Source organism: Triturus cristatus, chromosome 6 (genome assembly GCF_964204655.1).
Source record: "Triturus cristatus chromosome 6, aTriCri1.1, whole genome shotgun sequence".
Lineage (NCBI taxonomy): Eukaryota > Metazoa > Chordata > Amphibia > Caudata > Salamandridae > Triturus > Triturus cristatus.
Window position 1 is genome coordinate 1,462,368,716 of NC_140589.1, and position 24,245 is coordinate 1,462,392,960.

At 41.7% G+C, this 24,245-nt stretch overlaps 2 protein-coding genes across 3 annotated transcripts in view; one reads left to right on the forward strand and one right to left on the reverse strand.

The window, feature by feature from the left end:
• Positions 1–9,593, reverse strand: part of AFTPH (aftiphilin) — a 248,932-nt gene extending 239,339 nt beyond the window's left edge. For both annotated transcript variants that reach the window (XM_085612526.1, XM_085612525.1), the window contains exon 1: positions 9,187–9,593. The gene's annotated coding sequence lies outside the window, so the exon portion shown is untranslated. The remainder of the gene's footprint in view (positions 1–9,186) is intronic.
• Positions 9,594–9,836: 243 nt separating this feature from the next.
• LOC146821541 (protein SYS1 homolog) overlaps positions 9,837–24,245 on the forward strand; it is a 31,029-nt gene continuing 16,620 nt past the window's right edge. Inside the window, exon 1 of the mRNA XM_085612527.1 lies at positions 9,837–9,975. The gene's annotated coding sequence lies outside the window, so the exon portion shown is untranslated. The remainder of the gene's footprint in view (positions 9,976–24,245) is intronic.

Sequence of the window (24,245 nt, forward strand, 5' to 3'; positions counted from 1 at the left end):
AACAGAGACAGGTAGAAACTTTAGTGGTTTCATGGGTGCTCGTTCAGTAAAAGCCATTTTGAACAAGTTAAAGGCTGTATCTGCTCACACTTTTGTGGTTCAAGTACAGGGTGGAGTGGTGGGAAACAAACTTGCTGACCTTGAGAATAACCTTTTAATAACAGGAGTTGCTAGGTAGCAAGGAACAGGAACCCAAGAGATCTCAATTTAAATTTGCCATGGCAATAACACACAGACCACATATTTGCAGATATCACCAGAAACAAAAAGGTTGCCGTGTTTAGACAGTAGATATAACCCATCTGTGTTTTAACCAATTAGGGACTGCATCTTTCTACAAAAAGTAAGACTCCAATCTTCGTATGAATTCTCATTTTCCCGGATTCAAACTTTTACCACGAATCCCTCCGGAATGGACAGAACTACACAATAATAAATAAAGAACTTACAGGTTAACCATGTCCACAAAAGCACCAGAAATGCAATGCTCCGACAGGGGCTGCTGGCGAGATGCCAATTTCCCAATGAGATACATTAGCTAAATAAAAAATGATTTGTAAAGAATACAAGAAAATGACAATTTTTTAGGCAGAAACAAATGGGATTCATCCATTTTGACTTGCTATATTCTAATGTGCCGCATATCGCACACAGGTCACATAGTTAAAGGTATACAAGCCAGACAATGCATGCAATCCTAGGAGCTACAAAGAAATGCACACACCATAAAAATTAACCTTTTGAGGATTCAAAGGTTTATTAACAAGAAAATCTCCACTGCTAACAAAGACATACAATTTTGAACCAGAAGAAAAGTGTGTCCTTTAATAAGACAAGCCTGTTTTATGCAAGCATGAGAATATACTTAAGCATTGTAACTGAAGCGGTCAACAGTGTCCTCATTAGCTGTCTTCCCTGTTGTACAATACGGGATATATGAGCGTCAGTCTTATTTTCTAGAAACCAGCGGGTTTAAATCACGTTTCTTGCCCTTCACCCTCAAAACAATTCAGGATGAAATAGACTGCCCATTCCCATAGACAAAGCCTCAGTCATGTGGTGCCTGTGAGCCCTTTTGTTGAGATTCAGGTTCACTTGGACAAACTTCAAAGGGTATGAAAAAGTTCACAAACAGCTTCACTCGGGAAGTTGTGCTCGACTTTTATCACCAATCGCTACAATAAGCAAAGTACAATCAAACAATGGCATTTAAGGAATATCTCATAATGTTCAGTAACACAATGACCATAAAAATACTATGAATTGCGTCCTCAATGTCAGATGCTTTGAATAAAAAAATAAAATAAAAAAAATCAAAGCAGACATCAATATAAAATTGTATTTGAAATCTCACTAATCAACGTACTGAGGGAATCGTGCAGAATACTGCACATTCTCCGACACACTCATTCTAACTCGCTTACATCTCATTATCCCTCTTTCACACTTGACTGCGAAGACGGGAGTTAAGGTAGGACCATACTTTTGTATTTTCAAGTCTTTTTTAGTTTTTATGACAGTTTTGATACACTGTCAAGATGAATTTTCCCCTAACGTTAGTCTTTTCATGGAGTAAGCACACATTTTATAAATCTTTATCTATTACACTGTAGCAGTTGCAACTGTATAGTTCTAGCTAGGTAAGAGATTCCACAGAAAGAACTTAGTTTAGTGTTTCTAATATCTTTGGCATAGCTTAATCAATCTGCATAAAACTTTCCAAAAGAAAAGTTCCACCTCAGCGCCTTCATGGAAAGTTTTGCGCCAATACGTCAAGCAAGCCAAAGAAAAACATTGAGTCCCAAAACATTTATTTCAAATGTTATCCCGGCAGTTGATTTGGTTGACGGTACGGCAGAAGGTGGCCTGGTAAACTTTGCTTCCTTAGAGGTTAGGGGACTGGTTAAGGAAACGCATTCAGGATCATCAATTTTACTAGCTTTAAGAATAATCCTCTCTGGCTTTTCTGTATTAAACCTAATGCATTTCTACAAAGCGAACACCTGGTCATAGCAATCAACTAATATTCACATCTTGAACTCTTATTGATACACTGACTGAAAATCGGGATGGTCTGGCCAATTTAATTATTCAAGTCAAGTCAAGTGAATAGCATTTGTAGAGCGCGCTGCTCACCCAGAGGGTCTCAAGGCGCTGGGGGAGAGGGGTCCGTTACTGCTCGAAGAGCCAGGTCTTGAGTTGCTTCTTGAAGGAGAGATGGTCCTTGGTCAGCCGAAGGTGGATGGGGAGGGAGTTCCAGGTCTAGGCTGCCAGGTAGGAGGAGGATCTTCCTCCGGTGGTGGCTCTGTGAATGCGTGGTACGGCGGCGAGGGCGAGGCTGGTCGATCGTAGCTGGCGGGTGGGCGTGTAGAAGGTCAGGCGGTTGTTGAGGTACTTGGGGCCCAGGTCGTGGAGAGCCTTGTGTGCGTGGGTGAGGAGCCTGAACGTGATCCTCTTGCTGACGGGGAGCCAGTTATTGAAGGTGATTTTAAAATACATTTATAGAGAGTCCCCTTGAAGTCATAAGTAAATGCACCATGTATAGGATATGTGAAGGGTTACATATGGAACACACTAGAGAAGGGACCTAGTAAAATACCATTTTAAATGATAGCAACCTAGTCTTTTCTCTGAACAAGTTGGTTAATTCAACAGTATCGCAAATTTTCCCCACTTTTATGGGTAGGGGTTGTTCATCAACCATGGATTATATCTGTGTATCAGCCCCCTTTTTCTTAACGACATCAAACTTCTATATATTCCACAATGTCACGTTATCACAATCCGGTTTCTCTTACCTTAAGCTGGTCTCTCCCACTTATAACAAGAACTCAGAGGGCCCAGGGTGAGTTTTTACCAACTAACAAAGACAGGGAGGTGTTTGAGAGGGTCTATGGTGGAGCCCAAGTACTTTAAACAAGCTATTGTTCCATAGTTGTGTAGGTTGTTTCCACCTGTTTAGACACCAATGCTACCGATCGTAACTGCCTTTGGAAGTCTCTTCAAAAAGGTAGCAGCACTTTTACATCTCCCAGCAACCAAGTCTACTCCACCTGTACCAAAATGGTTTTAGTCTAGCAGCTCCAAGGCCCTAGGGAATTTAAAGTAAGCCCTAAAAGCTATACCTAGAGCAGGAGTCTCCAACCAGTCGATTGTGTGCTACCAATAGCTCGCACACACCTTCAGAGCAGTTCACAGCCTTGAGTTCACTTTTAAATAAGCTCGGGGTCACATTTTCCTTTTAAAGTTAAGGGGCGATTGTGTTTACTTTACATTATTATCCCCATGCTGCAGATAGCAGGGCCTGATAATGAGCAGTGCTCTGTCAGATTTATGGCACAGAGGTGCAGAAATGACACACTGAAGTATTTAACTCTTAAATAAAATATCTTCTCAACTCAATTTAGAAGCATGAAAACAAAATTATGTTCCCAAACAATATTAAAAGGGAGAAAATTTAAATGAAAAGTCACCTTACTGATTAAGTCAAGTCTTCATTTTATTTTGTTTCCCATTTCTAAGTGTTGCATTTACAAAGAGCAGGCCTCTTACTCCCAGTGGACACCATACCATATTTATAACTGAAAAACAGCCAATATATTTTTTTTAAATGCGAGAAATTTAAAGTGAAAATATATTTCTATTAAACATTAAGTCTTACTGTTTTCTCCACAATCAATTAAGTCACTAATGTCTTAATGTTCTACGAAGCATTTTTCTTGAATTTAAATCCCTCTCATTTAAACAAATGGCTATTTTTTCTGTTAGAAATTTGGCATCGTGTCTACAGGCCACTGGGAGCAAGGTGCCTGCTGATTGTAAATATGATGCATGTAAATAAGAGAAAATGTAATGATGAGTTTCATGAAATCCAAACAAACAAAGTTAACTCATACAGTGTGATTTATAACTGAAAAATACAGTCATTATTTTAAGTGTGGGAAATTTAAAGTGCATACAAATGTTCCATAGTATGGAGATTGTTGTAGAACATTTTTCCTCACTTTAAATTTCTTCCATTTAAAAAAAAAAAAAAAATGGTTGCATGTTTGTGTTAAACATGCAGCAGAGCTACATATGGTGAAAAGTATGTCCTGTGCAACAAGTACATACGACAAGTTCTCAGTCACCCATACACATCTTCTATTCATACCCACATGTTCATACATCCTCAAAGACCACTACCTCACTGACACATACAGCAGCCCTGTCATACTGCCCCCAGCCATAGTATTTTGTTCAAACCATAGTATCTGGCTCTATGGACATAAGGCTTACTCAATGAAGCTGGGCTTGGGGATGCCTGATAATGCGCGAGTTCCTTAGTGAATAATTTTCACCGATCAGAAGTAGCTCTCACTACAGAAAAGGTTGGAGACCCCTGACCTAGAGATTTTGAGCATATAGTAACCTGTCAATGGACTTATAAGTCCGAACTCAAAAGGCGCAAAAAAGCCTTGAATGAAACAGCTTAGGATGATCTAGCGCAAGCTAGCACTTGGAAAAGTAGCTCTACCTTTTGGTGTATCATAAACCAACCCTGTTTCACAGATGAAAATGCACCTGCTTTATGTCATCACATTACTGCTAGCCAATTGGTCACCCACTTTGAAGGCATGTAATAGTGTTTGTTTTCCTCAGAGGAATATGGGACAGGTTAACCCATTGTAGGGAGGACGAATTTTGAATTTATATTAGAGTATGTTAATCAGGGAATCTTAAGGCTCACTAGGAATAAGGCCCCTGGCACAGACTGAATCCCTAAACCAGTATATCAGTGATGTTGCAGTCTGAGGCCCCACACTGACCTTGACTTTAAATGCGGCGGTTAGGCAAGGTCCCCCATATTTCTGGTCCATTTATAGACCTATATCTCTGATCAATTCTGTTGCAAAGGTCCTGGGGTGGGTGCTATTGGACAGATTATCTTGTTGGGAGCAAGAGACCAACATTATATCGGACTTGCCTTATGGATTTAGACCGGGTAACTCCGCCATTGATCAACGTATTTATCTGTAAATGGTAATCAATATACAGTAGCCTGTTCTGAATCAGTCCATCTGGCCTTCATGGATATTAAATCAGCATGTGACCAAAGTAAATCGAGATATAATGTGGCGTATGCTTTTTTTTTTATGGGTGTGGATCCGAATATTGTTTATTTTTTGCAGAACTCCAAGTTAATACAACAGGATCTGTTGGATATACTAATGATTCTGAGTGCATACTTGCCTCTTTTTTTATTTATTCTATATATGACTCAGCTTGAATAGGACCTGATGGCAGCCAAGGCAGCGTACCTTCATATAGGTCCTCGCCCAAATCCAGTTCTGCTTTACGCAGATGATGTGGTCCTGATGGCTAGGACCGCTAGGGGTTTACAAATATTATTGAATACCTTTGCAGCCTACATGAATAAGCTGGGTCTGACAGTAAACTTTACTACATCTTTTGTTGTGGTGGTGGGTCCCAGCTCTACTAGATCTAAAAAGTTATCGAGAGCAACCACACCCTCTCAAAGGTTAAGGCCTTCCCATATCCGGTTGTTTTGTTTCATTCCAATGTGAGCTGAAAGCCTCTAATTACACCTAAGAAAGAAGAAGAATTTACAAAGACCATTGCAGTTGTATTTGCTTGGCATCTAGATTGGGAAGCAAACAGCTTTAGGCATTAGTTAAGATTTACCACACAAAGTGTGCCTCTAAAGTATCTTATTGTTGTGGCTTCTGGGGATATGTGGCAGTTAATCAGCTACAGAAAATAAATTTTGGAGGCTCTTTTTATGCATCCCTCAAAGTACCCTACGTGTTCATGAGGACCTGGGAGTTAATTATCTAGGTGACTTAGTGGTCCTTTGCCACCTGCTCGGATAGATTAGGGTATGTATATCGGAGGAACTTACTCTGAACAGGCTGATCTTGAGGGATTGTCTGTCACTAGACCATGCCCTTAAAATTCCTTGGCTCAGTTATATCAAGGAAAAATTCCAATATGTGGGGGCGGACTTCTTTAACAACCCTGAGGTTATACTAAAGACTGACTGTAAATGGGTGAGGGACCATTTCTTAGAACGGAAAACACTGTATAGAGAGGAGACAATTGTTGAAATGGATGGTACGGGGGTATGTTCTGTTGACTACAACCCAGCTGATGGAGCCTTACCTAGTAATTGTGAAAAATAATATGGAATGTTTCTTGCTCACTAGGTTTGGATGAATCTATTGAATCTGTGGTTAGCTTCCCCTAAAAGATGTTATGATCTCGGTCCCTGGATCCCAGTGGCTGCAAAAATGTGTCTCCACAGGACGCAATGCATTTTATCGTGTTTTGTCGACTTTATATAGTGCCCAGGTGAGCTTGCATTGCTCCATTCCTGAAAGCCAGGAGATTTTTACAAGTTCGACCTGCTCTCATGTTTTTACAGTTAATATCTAATTTATCATTTTTAATGTTGCATGTTTTTTAAAAGCTATTATGAAATTGAGGAGTTTGTGAAAAGATTGTGTCGTTCATTCTTAAATGAATTTTTGCTTATTGTATAGTATTTATGATCCCGATGCATGCTTTTATGATTTTAATAAATAAAGATAAAGCAATTCGATCATATACAACAATGAGTGAATTTACAGAACTTAATGTTAGAAGTTAAAAAGCTGTCAGTTACTTATCACGTTTAAGAGGTTGACAAGTGTACACAGAGAAATAACAGCCTATTTACTGAATCTTTCCAAGAGTGCCACGGGTACTTCTAAAATTCACTCTGGATCCAAATGATTGTCAGCCCCAGATAAAAATGAGACAACATGGCGCTCAAACGTGAACAAACTCACTGTAAAGACATGAGTAACTTCTTTAATCACTGTTACTGTGGTTTAAGGTAAATGATAATGTACCTCATTTTCTAATGGCATTGCCCCTATCATAGGAAAATAAAGATAAACTCGTGTGCCATCCTGGAAGTAACTAGGAATAGGAGTGCATCTGCTCTTCAGCCAAACCATTTGATTTCCCATATCTGATACCAGCATAACATTTGTTTTTATTACATGTGCTCTTAATCTGTATCTAGTAATGCTATGGCTTTCTACGGTTTTCTGCCTTTTTGGATGTTTTCCATTGCTGGCTCTCACAGTCCAATTTATCCCTAACCTTCTGTTCCCTTTCTCTATGGCCAAATTGGTGTTTCTATGGATACTCCCCTAATCAATTATATTTTTTTCTACCTCCTTGAACTTACACTTGGCTATATGTATATCTTCTTTAAATGTTATTTTATAGCTGAGCTTTTGTCCAATTGAGTTGTTGACGATTTTAAAAACCTTGTCGCTTTATATCGATGTAATTTATTCCCTTATTTTGTTACTACATTTTTAATTTGCCTCTATTTGGACATCCCACTTTGCTGCAAAGTTATGTTTGCGGAGCGTTTCTCTTAACTCCAGCTTATACGCGCTATATTTTCCTGTTTGGCTTTATCTTTTTATAGCTGTTCTCAGTTAGTCTCCTTCACTCGTGATTTAACACATACGTACCCGCCTCTCTTCATAACTAAAAGTGTGCTACATGTTAAAGCTTCCTTAATAAATCATATTTATTTCCCTCCTCTCCTTTGCTCCCCAACTCCAGGCCTCATTACTAGGACAGTGCTTTTTTGTTCAACAAGTACCATGTGGATATATGATCTCTTATGAAAATGTGTTTTTCATTGCTTTATGCAAAATGATGTGCTGCTGCAAATTGGTGTTCTACGCCGACAGCACGTATTTCTAACCCACTTCATGTTTATATTCTGACTGTTGCAATTTTACTTAGTTTTGTATATTTTGGTATTTGTTTATTACTTTATAAGAGCAATGTGCTGCTGGCAATGTCTGTTCTATGAAGAGGACCTTTCTCTCAGTCACCATATGCAATTACACAAATTTTACTTACCTCTTCACATAGAACCAATCACGTACAATGCGTATACATTTTTGTAATGGTCCTACAGTCAACATTTATGTCATATTTCACACCTTGGTTGGAATTCACGCACCAATAACAAGAAAGAAAAAAAAGAGTGCAACTGCGGTTACTGAATTTTATTCACATTTTGAGTTTATAATTGATATGTATGTTTCCTTAATGGTGCAGCACTTGTTTATGAAGGGCATCATGCGCAACTACATACATGATTAGTTCGGTTCCCTATGTATTTGTTTAGGACACCCAATTGTCTGATAAAAAAGGAGTTACAGTTTAAACGTATCAACTATTGCTTTGTAGACGTTTAAATGTACCTAAATAAAACTTGATCAACATTTCTAATCTCGTCTGGTAACCCTACTATGGTAAACAAAAATCCTAATATCGCCCCAAACCTTTCGTGCGTACGTATCAAGAGTAGCTCCTGCTGTATTATCCCTAATGAAAGTTAACAGCATTTGTAAAGTGAAAGTAGAGAAAATGCTACAAAATGAGCGATGCTTCTTGCTAAATTAATGTATCTATGTCAACTCTGAAATTACAAAAGATCACGCTAACATTTGTGTCTCTTGAAGCATGTGTCCTTGTGGTATACGGTGTCCAAATTTCAAACATGAGGGTTCCTATTCAAGTCTGGTCTAACTATGGGGCAGTGGTGTTTTTTTTTTAGCCATAAAGTAGCATGGCACACTTCGTGATCAACAGAAAGAGCGACGTTTTTGACATTTGATATATGGGTTTAGCTGTTTCAGAGAGCTGGGAAACAGGGGTCACGTGCATCTCTGGGACCAGTGAGGCCAGCAGGAAATGCACTGAGTTTTGTACTTGTTGGGTAGGTTTACTGCTTCTGCTCAAGATCACAAACTGTCGGGAGACTTCCGGCTTGCCACCAAGGACAGGCGGGGTGTATACAAGTGTGAAGAGGTGTCACTGGCTGTAACTCAACCATCGACACAAACAAACTTGGCAGTGCGTTACCTAGAAGCCGTGAGAGCTTCGAGTCAACAACCTAGTGAGGCATAGAGCACAAAACCTGCTGTGGCCAGTTCAGTGAGGGGAGCTGCAAACTGCCATAACTGGGACGGGAAATATTCACCAGACATCATACCATGGACAGTACCCTACAGAAGGAAATGCCATTTGAGGAGGAATCACAGTTCCAGGGTGTTTTAAGCCTCTTTTTGTGGCGGAGACTAGCTTGCTCCTTCCACCAACTCTCACCTGGGCCAAGCAAGTCTCCACCGCCGCTCCGGGAGCGCATGGCTGACCCCTCCGTTTAGGGTTTACCGCTTTATCTGGACACCGTCCTGATCACTGACTGAGCCTGAAGTCACGCGAATGGGGAGTCATCGCTCCCGGCACCTTCCAGTTGCTCCTCCAGTACCCCTACTCGCCTTTCCCATCGGGCGCCGCGGCAGCTGTCACCTGGGATCGTCACTTCCGGTAGTGCGTAGAAGCGGACACTGCACACAAAACAGCGCATAACTTGCGATCCGTAAAACAGCCACATCAAAGTCAGGCAAGATATGATCAATTACATTCTATCCTGCAAGGGGCCATGTTGTATTGGGTAACTGGACGTCTGCTGGATTTATTCTACTTAACAGGCCATTGCCTGGCTCCAATATGTCCTACTCTTGGTGAACGATTTAGGGCATGCGCAATCGAATCCCGTCGCATTCTTTTTAAACCACAAAAGGGAGTTAACGCCTGATCGTAACATGGTGCCGTTAAGCTGTGACACCTTTCCAGTGTTTCCCAAGAGGCTTTGCGTTCGAAACTGATTGGAGCTCGGAGAAGCGTCACTTCCAGGCTAGCATAGTCTAGTGTACGTGTGTGTTGTTATGTCATGTGCGTCATATCCTGCGGCAAGTGGACGTTGTCTGCACTGGAGTCATTCTCACTGGACTGAATGCCCCGGTACGAAGAGGAGCTTGCCCTGTACAAAATGTGGGGCTTGGCGTGAGTTCCGCGGACCCTGAAGACTTCGAGGACCCAGGCCTAAACTCGGTAACTGTTCCGCAGCTTCTGGAGAGAAAACAATCAGGGAGGGGGTAGTGCACTCACAGATACAGTGGCCCAGCAGAGAGAAGGTGTTATTTGATCAGGGGCGCTACATACACTGCCGCGGCTCGTGACAGAACCATAGCAAGCGGGTACCAGGCTATTGCAGAAGTCGGGGAAGAAGGGGGTGTCGAAGGCTATTAACCGGGTCAGAGAACTCTGCAGGCGAGCATGCTTGCTCTGATCCGAGTGTCTGTAATGCGACAGACTAAATATCTAGATTCCAGTTGTGAGTAGAGGTTGTTGAGACTAGGATGGTGCTGCCATGACTCGAAAATGTACAGCCACCAGCTGCAGTCCGAGAGAGTGCAATTCTTTCCTAAATAAATCGAGTTGGCGCGGTGGGGGTTGTATGTATTTGGGATTTCTTTAGCCTAACTTGTCCTGCGCTTTACATGGTTACGGTAAGTTCAAAGATAACAAGCAATAGGAGAGGAAGGTGGGTTTTGAACGGTTAATGCATTGAGATGTAGTGAGTATTGCACGCTTTCCTAAATTGTAGCAGCATTGGGATAGTCCTGAAGGATACAGGTTGTTTTCTCAGATCCTGGGCGCAGAGGTCTGTTGTCTTGTTTTTTCTTGTTTACACTTCTTAGTCTGCAATATGATGGTATTCTGACTGTTACTGTTCCTACAACCTCCAGAAATGGCGAGTTTATCGGCAAGATAGTCGGGAGGTGCTGGTCGTGATGGTTTTATAAATGATGCAGCTGGTTTTGAAGATAGATAGTGAAGGCCAGCTAGTGGAGTAAATGAAGTTCTGCCAAGATGGGGGTACATTGATCATATGATTTTTTTTGGCACTGGATGAGTTGTGCTTCTGCGTTTAGCACACCTTAAGGATTGCCAGCGTAGAGGCTAGGAGGCCATGGAGTGGGGCATTTCTGCCATCCAGTTGTGAGAGTACGAGGGGTTGAACAGCAGTTAGCAGTTCTGAAGTCACTTTCTGGAAGAAACTGTTTGACCTTCTTTAGAAGTGATAACTGGTGCCAGGCTGCCTTTTTGATGTGTGCTCCTAGATGGTAAGATTGGTGTTCAAGTTTAACCCAAGTGACTGAATTCAGTGAGAGTTGGGGTTTGAAGATATCATGGTTCATATCATTGAGTGAGGTTTGCAATGTATCTTTATTGTTCTGGCAAATAACAGGATTCTGCCTTGGTTGGGTTGAGATTCATGTAGGTGCTGGCTGTACAGGTCTGTATGATGTGCAAACAATGTTTGAGGCGTTGGATATACAAAGTAGAGGAGACTTTCAAGTAGAGTTGTGCATCAGCATTTTGGTCAGTCTTGATGCTGTTGTCTGGGAGTTGAGCACCAAGGGCTCCATATAAAATTTAAACATCACAGGAGACAGTTTGGAACCCTGTGGGATTCCACATGTTATGGGGATCTTTTTTGACCTGGAGGTGCTCATGTAAGCGAACTAGTGTTGGTTGTTGAAGGACATTGCAGGTGAATACCGTTTGCAACTCGAAGGTACATTTAAGGGTGGGATCTTTGACTTTGCAAAAGACAGCAGAGAGGTCTAGCAATATCAGGAGGCAGTGGCCATCTTAATCTATGGTTAAGAGGGCATTGTTCTCGATGTATAAGGTGGTGGTCGCATTGCTGTAGTGTGATCTGAAGCCAATTTGGTAGTCGTGCAGAAGACGGTTAGCCTTGATGTGATCTTGGATCTAAACATAGACTGGTTTCACAATGATTTTGCTGATGAATGGTAGGTTTGTGCCAGGCCAGTAGTTGGCGAGGGGGTTAGGATCTAGAGCAGGTTTCTTTAGGAGTGGAAGGATCTTGCCAGTGTTAAGGGATTCTGGGAAGATTCCTTGAGTGAGGAAGGCCCTGTTAATGGGAATTTGGGTAAAGGAGCATCCACAGAGAGAGCTTTGACGAAGGGTAATGAGGAAAACCGCATTTTCATGAAAAGTGGCAAGTTGACTATGTCAGCCACATCTAGTAGCGAAAGGGCTTTGAAGGCAGACCATTGCAGGGTTCTGCGAGAAGGGGAGGTCATAAGAGATAAAGTAGATTCTTTATTTTAGTGCTTCTATATTTGTTCCACTGAAGAAGAGTTGATGACCCTGGAGTTTTCTGTGGGCGAGAAATAGCTGGATCAGGCAGGGGTTTTATGCAATGCTTGATTGTCTTCAACTGCATTCTGCTTCTGTTGGTGGCTTCATTGATGGCAATGGAGTTGTGGTGTGGACTGTGTAGGCAATGCCTGTTGCCTAATGCAGGCATTCCATAATGAAAATAAGATGCCGTTCCTCCCCAACCACCCTATAACTTCAGGTAAATTAACTCCGCCAGGGTTCATTTTCCTTGAGAGTGGTCAGAGGAACGTTGTTTTGCTTGATGCATGCATATATTGGGCCTTAAGCTAATAAACCGGCTCCCTCAATTTGGCCTTTGAATGAATGAGTTCTCTAGTCCTGTTCTTTGTCTTTACAGTCTGTGACTTGTAGGTGTCATGTTATTAATAGAGAATTGCAGGCACCACAGTGCAAATGAATAGCTCTGGATGGGTTACACATGATTCACACGGGCAACGTCAGCTATCTCATCGGAAAGGAGGCTGAATTAAAATTATTTGAAAGGCGCCACAAAAGGCACTTCTGTTAATAGCAGTAAAAGTGATATTTGTTTTGTGCAGATCCTCTATTATCCAACTGACATGGCGACAAATTTCTAGCCATCAAGCAATTTTCTCTTAGATATATTCTAAGGATGAAAAGAAAAAAGGAGTGTAAATATCCCTGTAACACCTACTAGCCTAAGCCAGGCTGAAAAACGCAAGTGGTAATTAAAGGATAGTGTGCGATGAGCAGCATAATGCAAACCCAGCCAAAAGACCGCAGATGCTTTACATAGTGAAAGGCTACGATATAGTAAGCAAGTGACTGGCGGGATAGGTGGTTTCTGAGGTGAGTATATAGTGTCTGGCGTAACCATTCAGAGCCAGTAGTGTTTCAGTGAGTCCATGGTAAGTGAACAGGTGGTTATATAAGCTCTCATCTAATAATAACGACTTTAAAGGGCACTTTTCTTCTACTGCAAGGTGTATACCTATCTTTGTAATATGCAAAATCTTTGTACCCAAGGATAAAAAAAAGCTTGAAGAAATCATAGGGTGGCTTAACTGAATGTCATTGGATTGTAAGGTTTAGACTAAACACAGCAGGAGCAAACTCTTCCCAGTACCTTTTTGTACTTTATTTTAAAAGAAGATGGCATAGGTTGATGCTTTACCTTGGCTCGCAGATGCTAGACTTCCGCTGGAATGCACGTCTTGACAGGACAAGTCGATTGTCCTGCGGTTTTAGGATTTAATCCTGTTTCACTTGTTTGGGAAAGCCTTTCTTGCTCCCCATTCCAGTTTCGCCTGTCTCATGTATTCTGAATGCACACTGGTCCTTGGGGCACATAGACTGTATTTGGTGCATTGCATCCTGGGATTCATTCCTACAGTTGCCACATTTTGTGGTTTGGGGAAGCCCCATATTGGTCCATTGACCAGTTTCACACTCCAGTACGGCTCAGGTTCAATGCTGATTGTTTTTAGGTCGAGCCTGCGAGAGCATGTGCTAGCGCATTCACTATCTGTTGCAAGAGACTTGTATTTAATAATGGTCTTGGAGCATCCCACAGCTCGCCATTTGTTGGTTTAATTGTCGCTCTTCTTTTCTGCCTTCTCATTGGACAACCCTTGTCATGCATTATTTCCTTTTCTTTCTGTGTTGCATGAATGAAGTACAAATTAATTACCTTTGATTAGTTAGTGTCCCTCCGCTGGCCATCAGCTGCTTCTGCTGTGATTGAGGCACTCTTGGTCTCTGTGCAAAAAGTTAGTATGTTTAATTTAGGAAACCAAACTTTCCAGACTTCAGATCAAATAAATGACTAATGTTTCATGGCTTTCTGTTAGATTTTAGAACAACTTTTCACCAGTGCTTTACACCTTGACAAGTGTGCGAAGTAGCATCATGTGCCCTTTTTGAGTTTGGGGTTCAAAGTGTGTTGGATGTTTCATGTTGTAATGTTGGAGAGGTACGTAAAGTTGAGAAACATGTCCCCAACATGTTGCACTTAAGCATATGTTGAAGGAATGTGAGAATTGACAAAGTTCATTACAAGGCTGGACTTATTCAATTTAATTCCATGTTTTTTTTCTCATTCTCACTGTTGTGTTCTGTCTATTTTCTTGCACGTTATGCAACTAAACCATCATGTAGCACAGCCCTTAATAAATAAATACCAACCCGCACAGATTTCCCAAAGCTGAGAGTCAAACTTGGAGTGGTTTAGACACACAAAAATGAGATGGCAGTGCTAGAAATGAACAGTTAGCACCTCCGTAGAGTTTGCAAGTATAGGATCTCTGTTATAGCCTGCTCGATGAAAAACACTATGCCATCATATTAGTGTTGCCCACTATGAGGATTTTTTTTCTATATACTACAGAATAGAAAATATGATTCAGTGCTGTGCTCTGAATCATATTTTCTTAAGTGGTTTAGACTAAACACAGCAGGAGCAAAATCTGTCTAGTACTTTTCTGTACTTTATTTTAAAATGGCACAGGTTGATGCAGTACCGTGCCTTGCACATGCTAGACTTCCGCTGGAATGCACGTCTTCACAGGACAAGTCGATTGTTTTCCGAAGAGGGATGAGCGCCAAAGCTGCCTTAATCTCAGATTAAGTAAAATTTGTTGAACTGCGTGCATGGTACAGCTGCATCCATTTCTCATAACATATTGCATTGAACTGAGGTCCCTTCCAGTGCACTTTACCCAAAGTAAGTGATCCTACCTTGCAGGCAAAGTGGCATGATACCGGTGCGGTTGACATTTTACCTTTCTTGGCTCACGTGGAAATTTTATTAGTTTGTGCAGCTAAGTTATTAGATTGCTTCCAAATCTTCCCTGTTGTGTTATTTACTTGCCTTGCGGTTGTTAATGTTCCTAAGGTGTCAGTCAGTATCTGCATTTTTGTTTAGGTCCCTATCTTGTATCACAATAAGCCTCATTGAGCCAGCTACCACTAAAATGTGAGGTTAGACATTCCCAGTACCCTATATATTTTGTATCCATTGCATCTAATTTATTGAGTAGCTATTTTTGTTTTATCTCCTGCATTCCACATATTGCATGAAAACACAAGCTGTGGCACACAGAGGCTTTTGTGACACATCTGGAAGTATCATCTGCTGCATTCAGTTGGCGTCTGAGGCAGATGGTGTCATTAGCATAGCACTTGTCATGGACACCTATAAATCTGCTCCCTGGGCTACTGCTGAAGACTAAATTACTCAATCCTGTGTAAAATAAATTAGGCTATAGCAAGCGTTTCCCTTTACATTCTGACATTTCCTTATTCTTTTTAAATTCTGTTCAGAGTTTAATGAGTGACCGGTATTTGGAAAAATAAGCCATGACATTTATAAATATTGAATTCATTGCACAGCTTTGAGATACCATAACGTATATAGTTGCTTTTACTCCACTTTTTTTTTTTTTTTTTTTTTTTTTTTTTTTTTTTTAAATAAACCATATTTCACATACATTGGCAAAGCCAGCAGCTCAGACTTCGCATTAGGAAGGCGCAACCTATTGTCTTTGCCAATGCTTTTTAATTCTGTTCCATACGTTGATTCCATGTCTGCTACTCAAAGGTGGTTTTAAATATTTAGCACGTTTTCTTTTGTAATGTTAGTATGATACAGTGCTAAAGATTCAGGTTTCACATGCAGATATTTATATACAGTTCACTAGTACTTAATTGGATATGCACTCCTAGGTCATCATCTTGCGGTTTAGATATGGTATTGGCCCGTAGGATATTATGATGTTATGTATGGACATTTCCAAAGTACATTGTTAACCATATTCTGAGCTTTTGACTCTTACTCTGCATTATAAAAATATTCAGTAAGGTTTAAGCAGGTGCTTATTTGAGTGTGTAGGAATTGGAAATCTTGGAACCTCTTCATTTACATCACATTTTCTTTCGTAGCATAACCCACTGGAAATCTTTGTTGCTTTTAGGCATGTTATTTGCCATAACCCCTTCACTGCTAGGCCCCTGTGCCATGCCCTTTTTGGCTATTTGGGGTAGTTCACGCTAAGGCCCCCTTACTTATTTGTCTACATAAGGTATCCATGCCAAATTTGCCTCCCATTCTTGCAACATCCTGAGAATAAAAAAATAGCTAGCATTCGCGCCAAGAATTTTCAATTCTATTATGGACACGGAGGCGAAAATTATGCTTTCTCTTTCTATTTATTGCTACTCACAGCAGCCAAGGAAAACGTTTTATTGTGTAAATAAACTACATTTCCCATGATGCATGTTTTGCACATCACATCCTGAAAGACCCTATAAGAGCCACCATAACCAGATATCCTCCTCTTTCTTTGCTCGAACATTAGTCCAATAACATAAGTCCAAAAACAACCTCCCAACGTGGAAGAACCGAACCAACTGGAAAGTGACGTCTTCTTAACCAGAAGTGCTCCTAATCCATCATCATCTCAGAACCTGGAAGTAATGAAACATCCCGTAACTTCTGTTTAGACAGAATATAAATGCATACGGGTGGGTAAACATTACATTTCTTGTAATCTAACCAGGTGGGATAATCCTCTCCTCCGTGTCCTTTATAGAATTTAAAATTCTTGGCGCGAATGCTAGCTAATTTTTTATTCTATTACAGGACCGGAGGCTTCGGATTATGCGAGTTTAACGCTTATCAAACACAACTGAAGCTATATCACCCACCGGTTTATAATAAAACTGTTTAAAAGTTGATTCAGATGACCAATCAGCAGATCGCATGATATCTTGGACAGTGGAACCCAACGTAAGGGTCTTGGAGGCCATAGCACCACGCACAGAATGCGCACCGTACACCTGGGTATCAATACCCGCCTCTTTCATGATATCCTTTAGCCATCTGGCTATAGTAGCCGCAGAAACTGGTTTATAAGGCTTTTGCAGTGCAATTAACAATTGAACCACACCAACAGGTCGTATAGATCTTGTACATTGTTCATAAGCTTTTAGACATTGAACCACACATAGTTTTGCATTACCAGGGAAAGCATGATACTTCAACGCCTCTTGACAAAGTTTTTGTTCTGGCTGTAATGTTAAAGGATACTCCTTCCGGAGTAAATACTCTACCTGTAAGGTCCAGAGCTTTGACATCGGAGGACCACCGACAGGCAGATAAACATAAAAGCATAGCTAACTTACAAAATAGTTGTTTCCGGGTCAACATGTCGTTATGAGTCCATTTGTCAAATAAGGAAAGCACTAAAGAAACATCCCACAGAGAGGAATACTTCAGTTTAGGAGGATTCGCTACCCCAATACCTTTTAATAATTTGGAAATTACTGGATGCATACCTATTGGTTTGCCGTCCACCTGAGAATGGCCTGCTGAAATGGCCGTGCAAAAATTGTTCACTGAACGGTACGTCAAACCCTTTGATGCCTTTTCAGACAGTAAATTTACAACATGGGTTAACTTTGCCCCCATGGGATCACGTGGTGTTCCACGCACCAACAAACTCGCCCTTTCCTGGCTGAAGAATATCTCTTCCTGGTAGAAGGGGCCCAGGCTTGGTTGATGAAGGACGCAACTGTGTCTGAAAATCCCGGCATTTGCCATCTTTGCCTGAAAGTCTCCAGGCCATCAGAGACAACTGAACCGCGAACATCATAGGGTGCATTTCTCCACAAGAGCCCTGGAGTGTCATCGAGAATGCTGGGATCATCCTGGGACAGTCTCAGCTCATCTGCAATAATATTTGGAACCAAGGCTGTGACTTCCACAAGGTTGTCACCAAAATTCACATCTGCTAGGTCACCCTCGGAATTAATATGAACGGGGGAAAGGTATAATTCAGTCCCGTGGAAACGCATCCGTCGCCAGAGCTAACGGATCCGGTGTCCAGCTGAAGAACTTCTCCATTTGCCAATTCAGTCTGGACGCAAATAGGTCGATCTCGCAACTGCCCCAGATCGCTTGCAACCATTGGACTATCTGGGGTTGGAGTTACCAATCGCTGTAATCCCCGAGATGCCAGGAGTACCAGTCTGCTACAATGTTCGATTGCCCCGGTATATACTTGGCAATTACCGTTATCTTATGATTCAGACAGTAGTGCCAAAAATCCTTTGCTATTTCCACAAGCAGATGGGACCTCGTGCCTCCCAGTTTGTTGATGTACCGTACCGCCGAGTTGTTGTCCATCCGAAGAAGGATGCAACATGAGAGACATCTGGGAGATAGTCCGGATCGTGAACGACCCCGCTAAGAGCTCCAGACAGTTGATGTGAAGATAGAGTTCCCTTAGGGACCATTGCCCGCCTGTAGAGATATCTTCGCCTTGCGCACCCCAGCCCCAGCGGCTGGCGTCGGACTCTATAACTACCTCTGGTTGAGAGCCGAAAATGGCCCTGCCGTTCCACGCCTCTACGTGACTTAACCGCCACTGTATCTCTTCCCTTGCCTCCTGAGAGAGGGGAACAACGTCCGTGTAAGACAGACCTTTTTGAAGATGCTGTATCTTTAACCTTTGAAGGGCCCGATAATGGAGAGGGCCCGGAAAGATTGCTTGAATGGATGAGGCCAGAAGACCCACGATCCTGGCAAGTACTCTGAGTGAGACTGTCTGTTTGGATAACAACGCAGCAAGCTCCTTCCTGATGATTTTTAGTTTGGAGTGGGGAATACTCAATTGTGTCGCCCGAGAATCTATGATGAACCCTAGGAAGTTCATAGTTTGAGAGGGAGCCAGAACTGATTTGGCATCGTTGATCACGAACCCTAGATTTTGCAAAGTAGCTATGGTCAGTTGTAAGTGTTGAACAGCCAGCGGGGGAGACTGTGCCATGATGAGTATGTCGTCTAAATAAACAATCATGCGAACACCTTGCTCTCGTAGGTGAGCTATTACTGGTTTCATCACCTTGGTGCTACGGAAAGCCCGAAAGGAAGGACCAAATATTCGAACCATTGGTTCCACCATTGGAATTGGAGGAAACGGCGATGAGGAGGAAAGATGGGTATTGACAGATAGGTGTCCTTCAGGTCCAGCCGTACCATCCAGTCTCCCTCTTTGAGAAGATCTGCCAAGAGATGGATGCCCTCCATCCTGAAGTGCTTGTAGGTCCAGGGATTTGGAATTCCTATAGCTCGACACCCAGGACATATTGTTTGGGGTCAAGGGCAACAAGTTTTCATGTGTATTTTGTCCTTGGGACAAGTAGGCCCAACCCCCTACAGCACAAACCCTTTGATGCCAGTTTACAGTACCACATTATGCATCAGGAAAGGGCAATGTCTGCAGTTAAGGTAATATTTGTATCCATGTGTTAAATGCTGTTCAAGCTTGTATTTATGGTTCATTAACCCCTTCCCTGCTCATGACGGAGCCGCTCCGTCATGAGCCACGGTTGCCGTGTGCTCATGACGGAACGGTTCCGTCATGTTACGGCCGTTGGCGGCCGCTCCGCGGCGCTGTTTCCCCGCCTGTGCGGGGGGACAACGCAAATGGGCGGAGTCATGACGGAACCGTTCCGTCATGAGCACAGCTCAACCGTGCCTCATGACGGAGCGGCTCCGTCATGAGCACAGCGCCACCGCGCTGCCCCCCCCCGCACCCCCCAGCACCGCGGCGGAATTCCCGCCGCGGTGAAAGGGTTAATGCAAAGCCTTTATTATTAGATTGAGCACTAAAAGTAAATGTTGTAAGCTCGGCCTGCACTACTGACGGTGGTTCTGTGGTAAATAATTTAATTACCGGAACTTAATTTGATGCGGAAAATCTATAATAATAGCTCAGTAAAATAAGAGGCAGAATCCGTGGTATTAGAGGTTCGGAACGGGCTTTATTCCAGGATCAATTCGAATTGAGGGGCTCCATATTCCATCACCACGAAGGTTCAGGAAGTGAAGGACCCTACTTTATTGACAAGTAATCATTTTTATACAATAGGCATTACAGTGAAACAGATGCAGGAGGCGTAACAATTGATAACACATACATGCGTAACTAAAGTGGGTGTAACTAGGCGTAACTTAAAGAACGTCATCAGGTATGATGTCACAATAGGGTTGTTCCATGAAAGAATTTCGCAATGTCAGCAGAAATACTTGGCAGAGATGCGCGCGCAGCAGCATGACGTGTGATTGACGTGCAACTAGGGGGTGAAGGGGACTTGACATTTAGCTCTACATGTGGAGACAGGGAGTCTGGGGGGTCAAGTCAACCTAATCCCAAATCATATCTAACATCCTATGTTTAAAGAACTATGTTATCCAAAAGGAAAGGTCTCTCGAACAAAATCTATTCTATACTGACTGTGAGTGCGTGTACAAGCGTCTAAGTGTCTACACTAGATGCGAGGGCAGAAATCTTCCATAGTAACAGGGCTATGAATTACTTGCATAAAGACAGAGAAGCCGGGCCTTTTGCTCGGTAGCTGGAAGAATGTTTACTTAAACTACTAGACAGGAATGCATTGTATGGGGAGCGGAGCAGATAATTTCGAAGGTGAAATACAGTTTTTGGCAGGCAACAGGCTGGAGTCGGGCACCGTTAGCCGCGCAGGGAGTAGGACAAAGTTCATGGATACAAATGCGGGCTCAGACTGGAGCTTTCAGAGGCAGAAGGCAGGAAAAGGCTTGATGGCAGAATCAGGGCCTACTCGCCTGGACTGAAAAATGGGATAAATGAGCCATATAAAGTCGGTGGCCTTTCATACTTAGGAATGGAATATCCGGCCCATTCATGGCGGATCTGAAAGAGGACATGTTGACGGTGGACGCACATGTGTTTGCGTCTTCATAACTGGAACTGGAGGGAACATACATGTACTTGTGATTTATACATGAAACCGTTGGGGTCCAAGATAGGGGACATAACTGATCATAAAAATCCATATTTCCACAGTTCCAGTATAAATGTGTACACATGTTTTAAAAAAGTTTAGTAATATGAGGCTATGTATAATGCTCCCAGAATGCTCTCTGATTATATGCAAATATTTGCCGAAGCTTGAAAGCAAGAGTGATGATTCTTTGCTTTCAAAATAAAATGTTCACAAAAAAATGCAAGAAAGAAAAAAAAAACATTTTGCTGAACTACTGTAAGATTTTAGGTACCATATCTTTGCAGCATCATTTAGTAACATGTTGATGTATGCTTGTATTTCCCAAAAATATTCATAATGGAAAAGCAGTGTAACCAGTTTAAATACGATTGTGGGAAACAAAAATGAACAAGCATTGGCAAAGCCAGTAGGTCTAAAATTGGTGATCAGCCTTTTGGTTTTGTCAATGCATGACTTGTTTAGGCATAGTTTTTGTAAAACCTTATCGGTGTGGGAGCTGCTGGGCCCTCGTCATTCTAACAAGCATTAGCAAAAGCAAAAATAGTTTTTGGTCTCAAAAAGCACACATTGCCACAGCAGTTCACGGCACTGAACCAAATTACTTTGTGTGCCAATATGCTCCTTGTAAAAGAGCAGAATACTGTCACTTACAGTGATGCTAGCTGATAGACCGAGAGAGAGAGAGACATAATTTTATTAAGCACAAAAGGTCATGGTTGACGCCAGGCCTAATTAGAGGCCCAATTATTAAAGAAAGTCTCAAAAGTACATCCATGGTATATATCCTTGCATTAAGTGCATATATACAGTTTCCGTGACAGAAGATAGCGTCTGGTTATTCCCCTGCAAATGGTATCAACAAAGGGTTTGTGGTGCTAAATTCACCATCTTCCCAGCTTTCAGGAACAGACAGGCTTTTGTCAGAAAACAGCTTTGGCATTTTATTGGGACATAGCCAATTTTCCCTATATTTTGTGCTTTCAACCTCCTTCCAGTTAGTGGTAGAAATGGGTGTGAAACCAATAATGGATCCCGGAAAACTAAATATTTCTGAAAATAAGTCAAAATTCAGAATTCGGCAAGGGGTTATTTGTGTAGATCCTTCAAGGCTTTCCTATCGAAAGTAACAGTTGAAATAAAAAAATATTGAAATAGTTGAAAAAACAAGCCATTTGTGTCTACGTTTTCACCTGTAACTTCTTCTCACTATGCTAGATTTTTGAAAGCCATATGCCATTCCACCTGCGGCACCCTTCTGGTTGCGGGGATATAACGGGCTTGCGGGTTCACCAAGAACCAGAGGTGTCCAGAGCCAATAAGTGAGCTGCACATTGCAATGGTTTTTCATTGTGTACCGGGGATACAGCAATTCATTTGGTAAAATATAAAGAGTGAAAAATAGGTATCAAGGAAATCTATGTATTTCAGAAATGGAAACAAGATATAGAGTTTAGAAGCAGGGGTTATTTGCACATCTCTGAATTTGTGGGTAGCCATACTAGCATGTGCAATAGAGGGCATTTTTTAAAATGTTTTCTTTTTTACACACTGTCTTACATTTGGAAGGCAGAAATGCATAGAAAGACAACTGGTAATAACACTACTATTCTGTGTTCCCCTGAGTCTCCCGATTTAAAACTGTACCTCACTTGTGTGGGTAGGCCTAGTACCCGCAACAGGAAACGGCCCAAAACGCAACTTGGACATATAATCTTTTCCAGTGAAAACGGACCCTTTTTTCGCAATGTGCCTAGCTGTGGATTTTGGACCCTATCTCAGCCGGCGTGTAGGGAAACCTAGCAAACATGTACATTTTTAAAAACTAGACACCCAGGGAAATCCAGGATGGGTTGACTTGTGTGGCTCTCACTAGGTTGTTACCCAGAATCCCTTGCAAACCTCAAACTTTATAACAAAAAAAACACATTTCCCTCATATTTCTTTGATGGAAAGTTCTGGAATCTTTGGGGAGCCACAAAATTCCAACAACCTAGCATTCCGCCAAGTCTTGTGATAAAAATGGTACCTCACTTGTGTGGTTAGGCCTAGTGCCTGCGACAGGAGCTGCCCAAAACATACTGCGGAGACTTCAAAATGATCGATCACTAAAAGACATGGTTTTGCAACAGAGTCAACTGCGCTTTTGGTCCCGAGCTTGGCGGCCATCTAGGGAAACCTACCAAACCCAGATATTTCTGAAACTAGACAGCTTGGGTAGTCCAGGGAGATGTATCTTGCATGGATCCCCCAATGTTTTCTTACCCAGAATCCCCTGCAAACCTCACATTTTGCTACCAAAAAATCAAATTTTTCTCACATTTGTTTGGTATCACCATGCAGGCACAAATTTCCTCCCACCCAGCATTTCCCTTGGTTTCCCAATAAAAATAATACCTAAAATGTGTTGTAATTTTTTTTCATCAAATCTAAGTAATTGCTAAGGAGCCTCTAGATTATTTTTATTTACATGTCATTGTAATATGAGTTTATACAATCCAGCAGAGTTTTCTTGTGCTTTCTAAGATAATGTGCCAATGATTCCGTTCAGTGGTAAAAACGTCAGTAAATGCATTTTAGCGTGTAATAAAATGGCTAGTATTCACAGTTTTAGTCTTATGAGACATTGTGCAATTGTTGGACAACCATGGCATCATTTGCACAGTCCCTTGCTTTAAGACAGTTCAAGGTTTCCTTGTCCTTATGACTAAATACCACCTAGCTATGTCAAAAAGTCTTAGGCTTCGAACACTATTAACAGTGACATGAATACATTATTCACCTGCAATAGCGAGAGGTAAGGGGAGATATCAGATACTGCTTCACTAATGTAGACTAAATTGTGTCTTTCAAAGACTTATTCTGTTCACATGTTAATATTACAAGTGAATGGTCTAGTAGTATGAATGCTATCGGGGTATGCTTTTAAAAAAATATTTCAAATATTTATATTGATGACCTTGTACATTTGCTGATGTTAAAAGTGTGCGCATTGAATGGAATATCCCTTCAATTGTTTGATCAGTGATTACGTATGAGAGATAATGTGAAGTAACAAGAAAGGCAGGGTGGGGTGTGATACTTTATTTTCAGGGAATTTTTGGCGTTGTTGTAAACTTAGGTTTACGTCTTATGAGTAAAAGTAAACTTAGCTTACGCACATTTTGGTCTGTGAATGTACCCATCTTTTTTATTGATTCCTTTTGCTGTTCTTTAGCAATGCTGGCTTTTCATTGGTGAATACACTTAGTAGTCCCTTCTTTTGGAATTGTGTATCCTCCCATGAGGACTGGCCCTCTTACATGTGTTTCTTACTG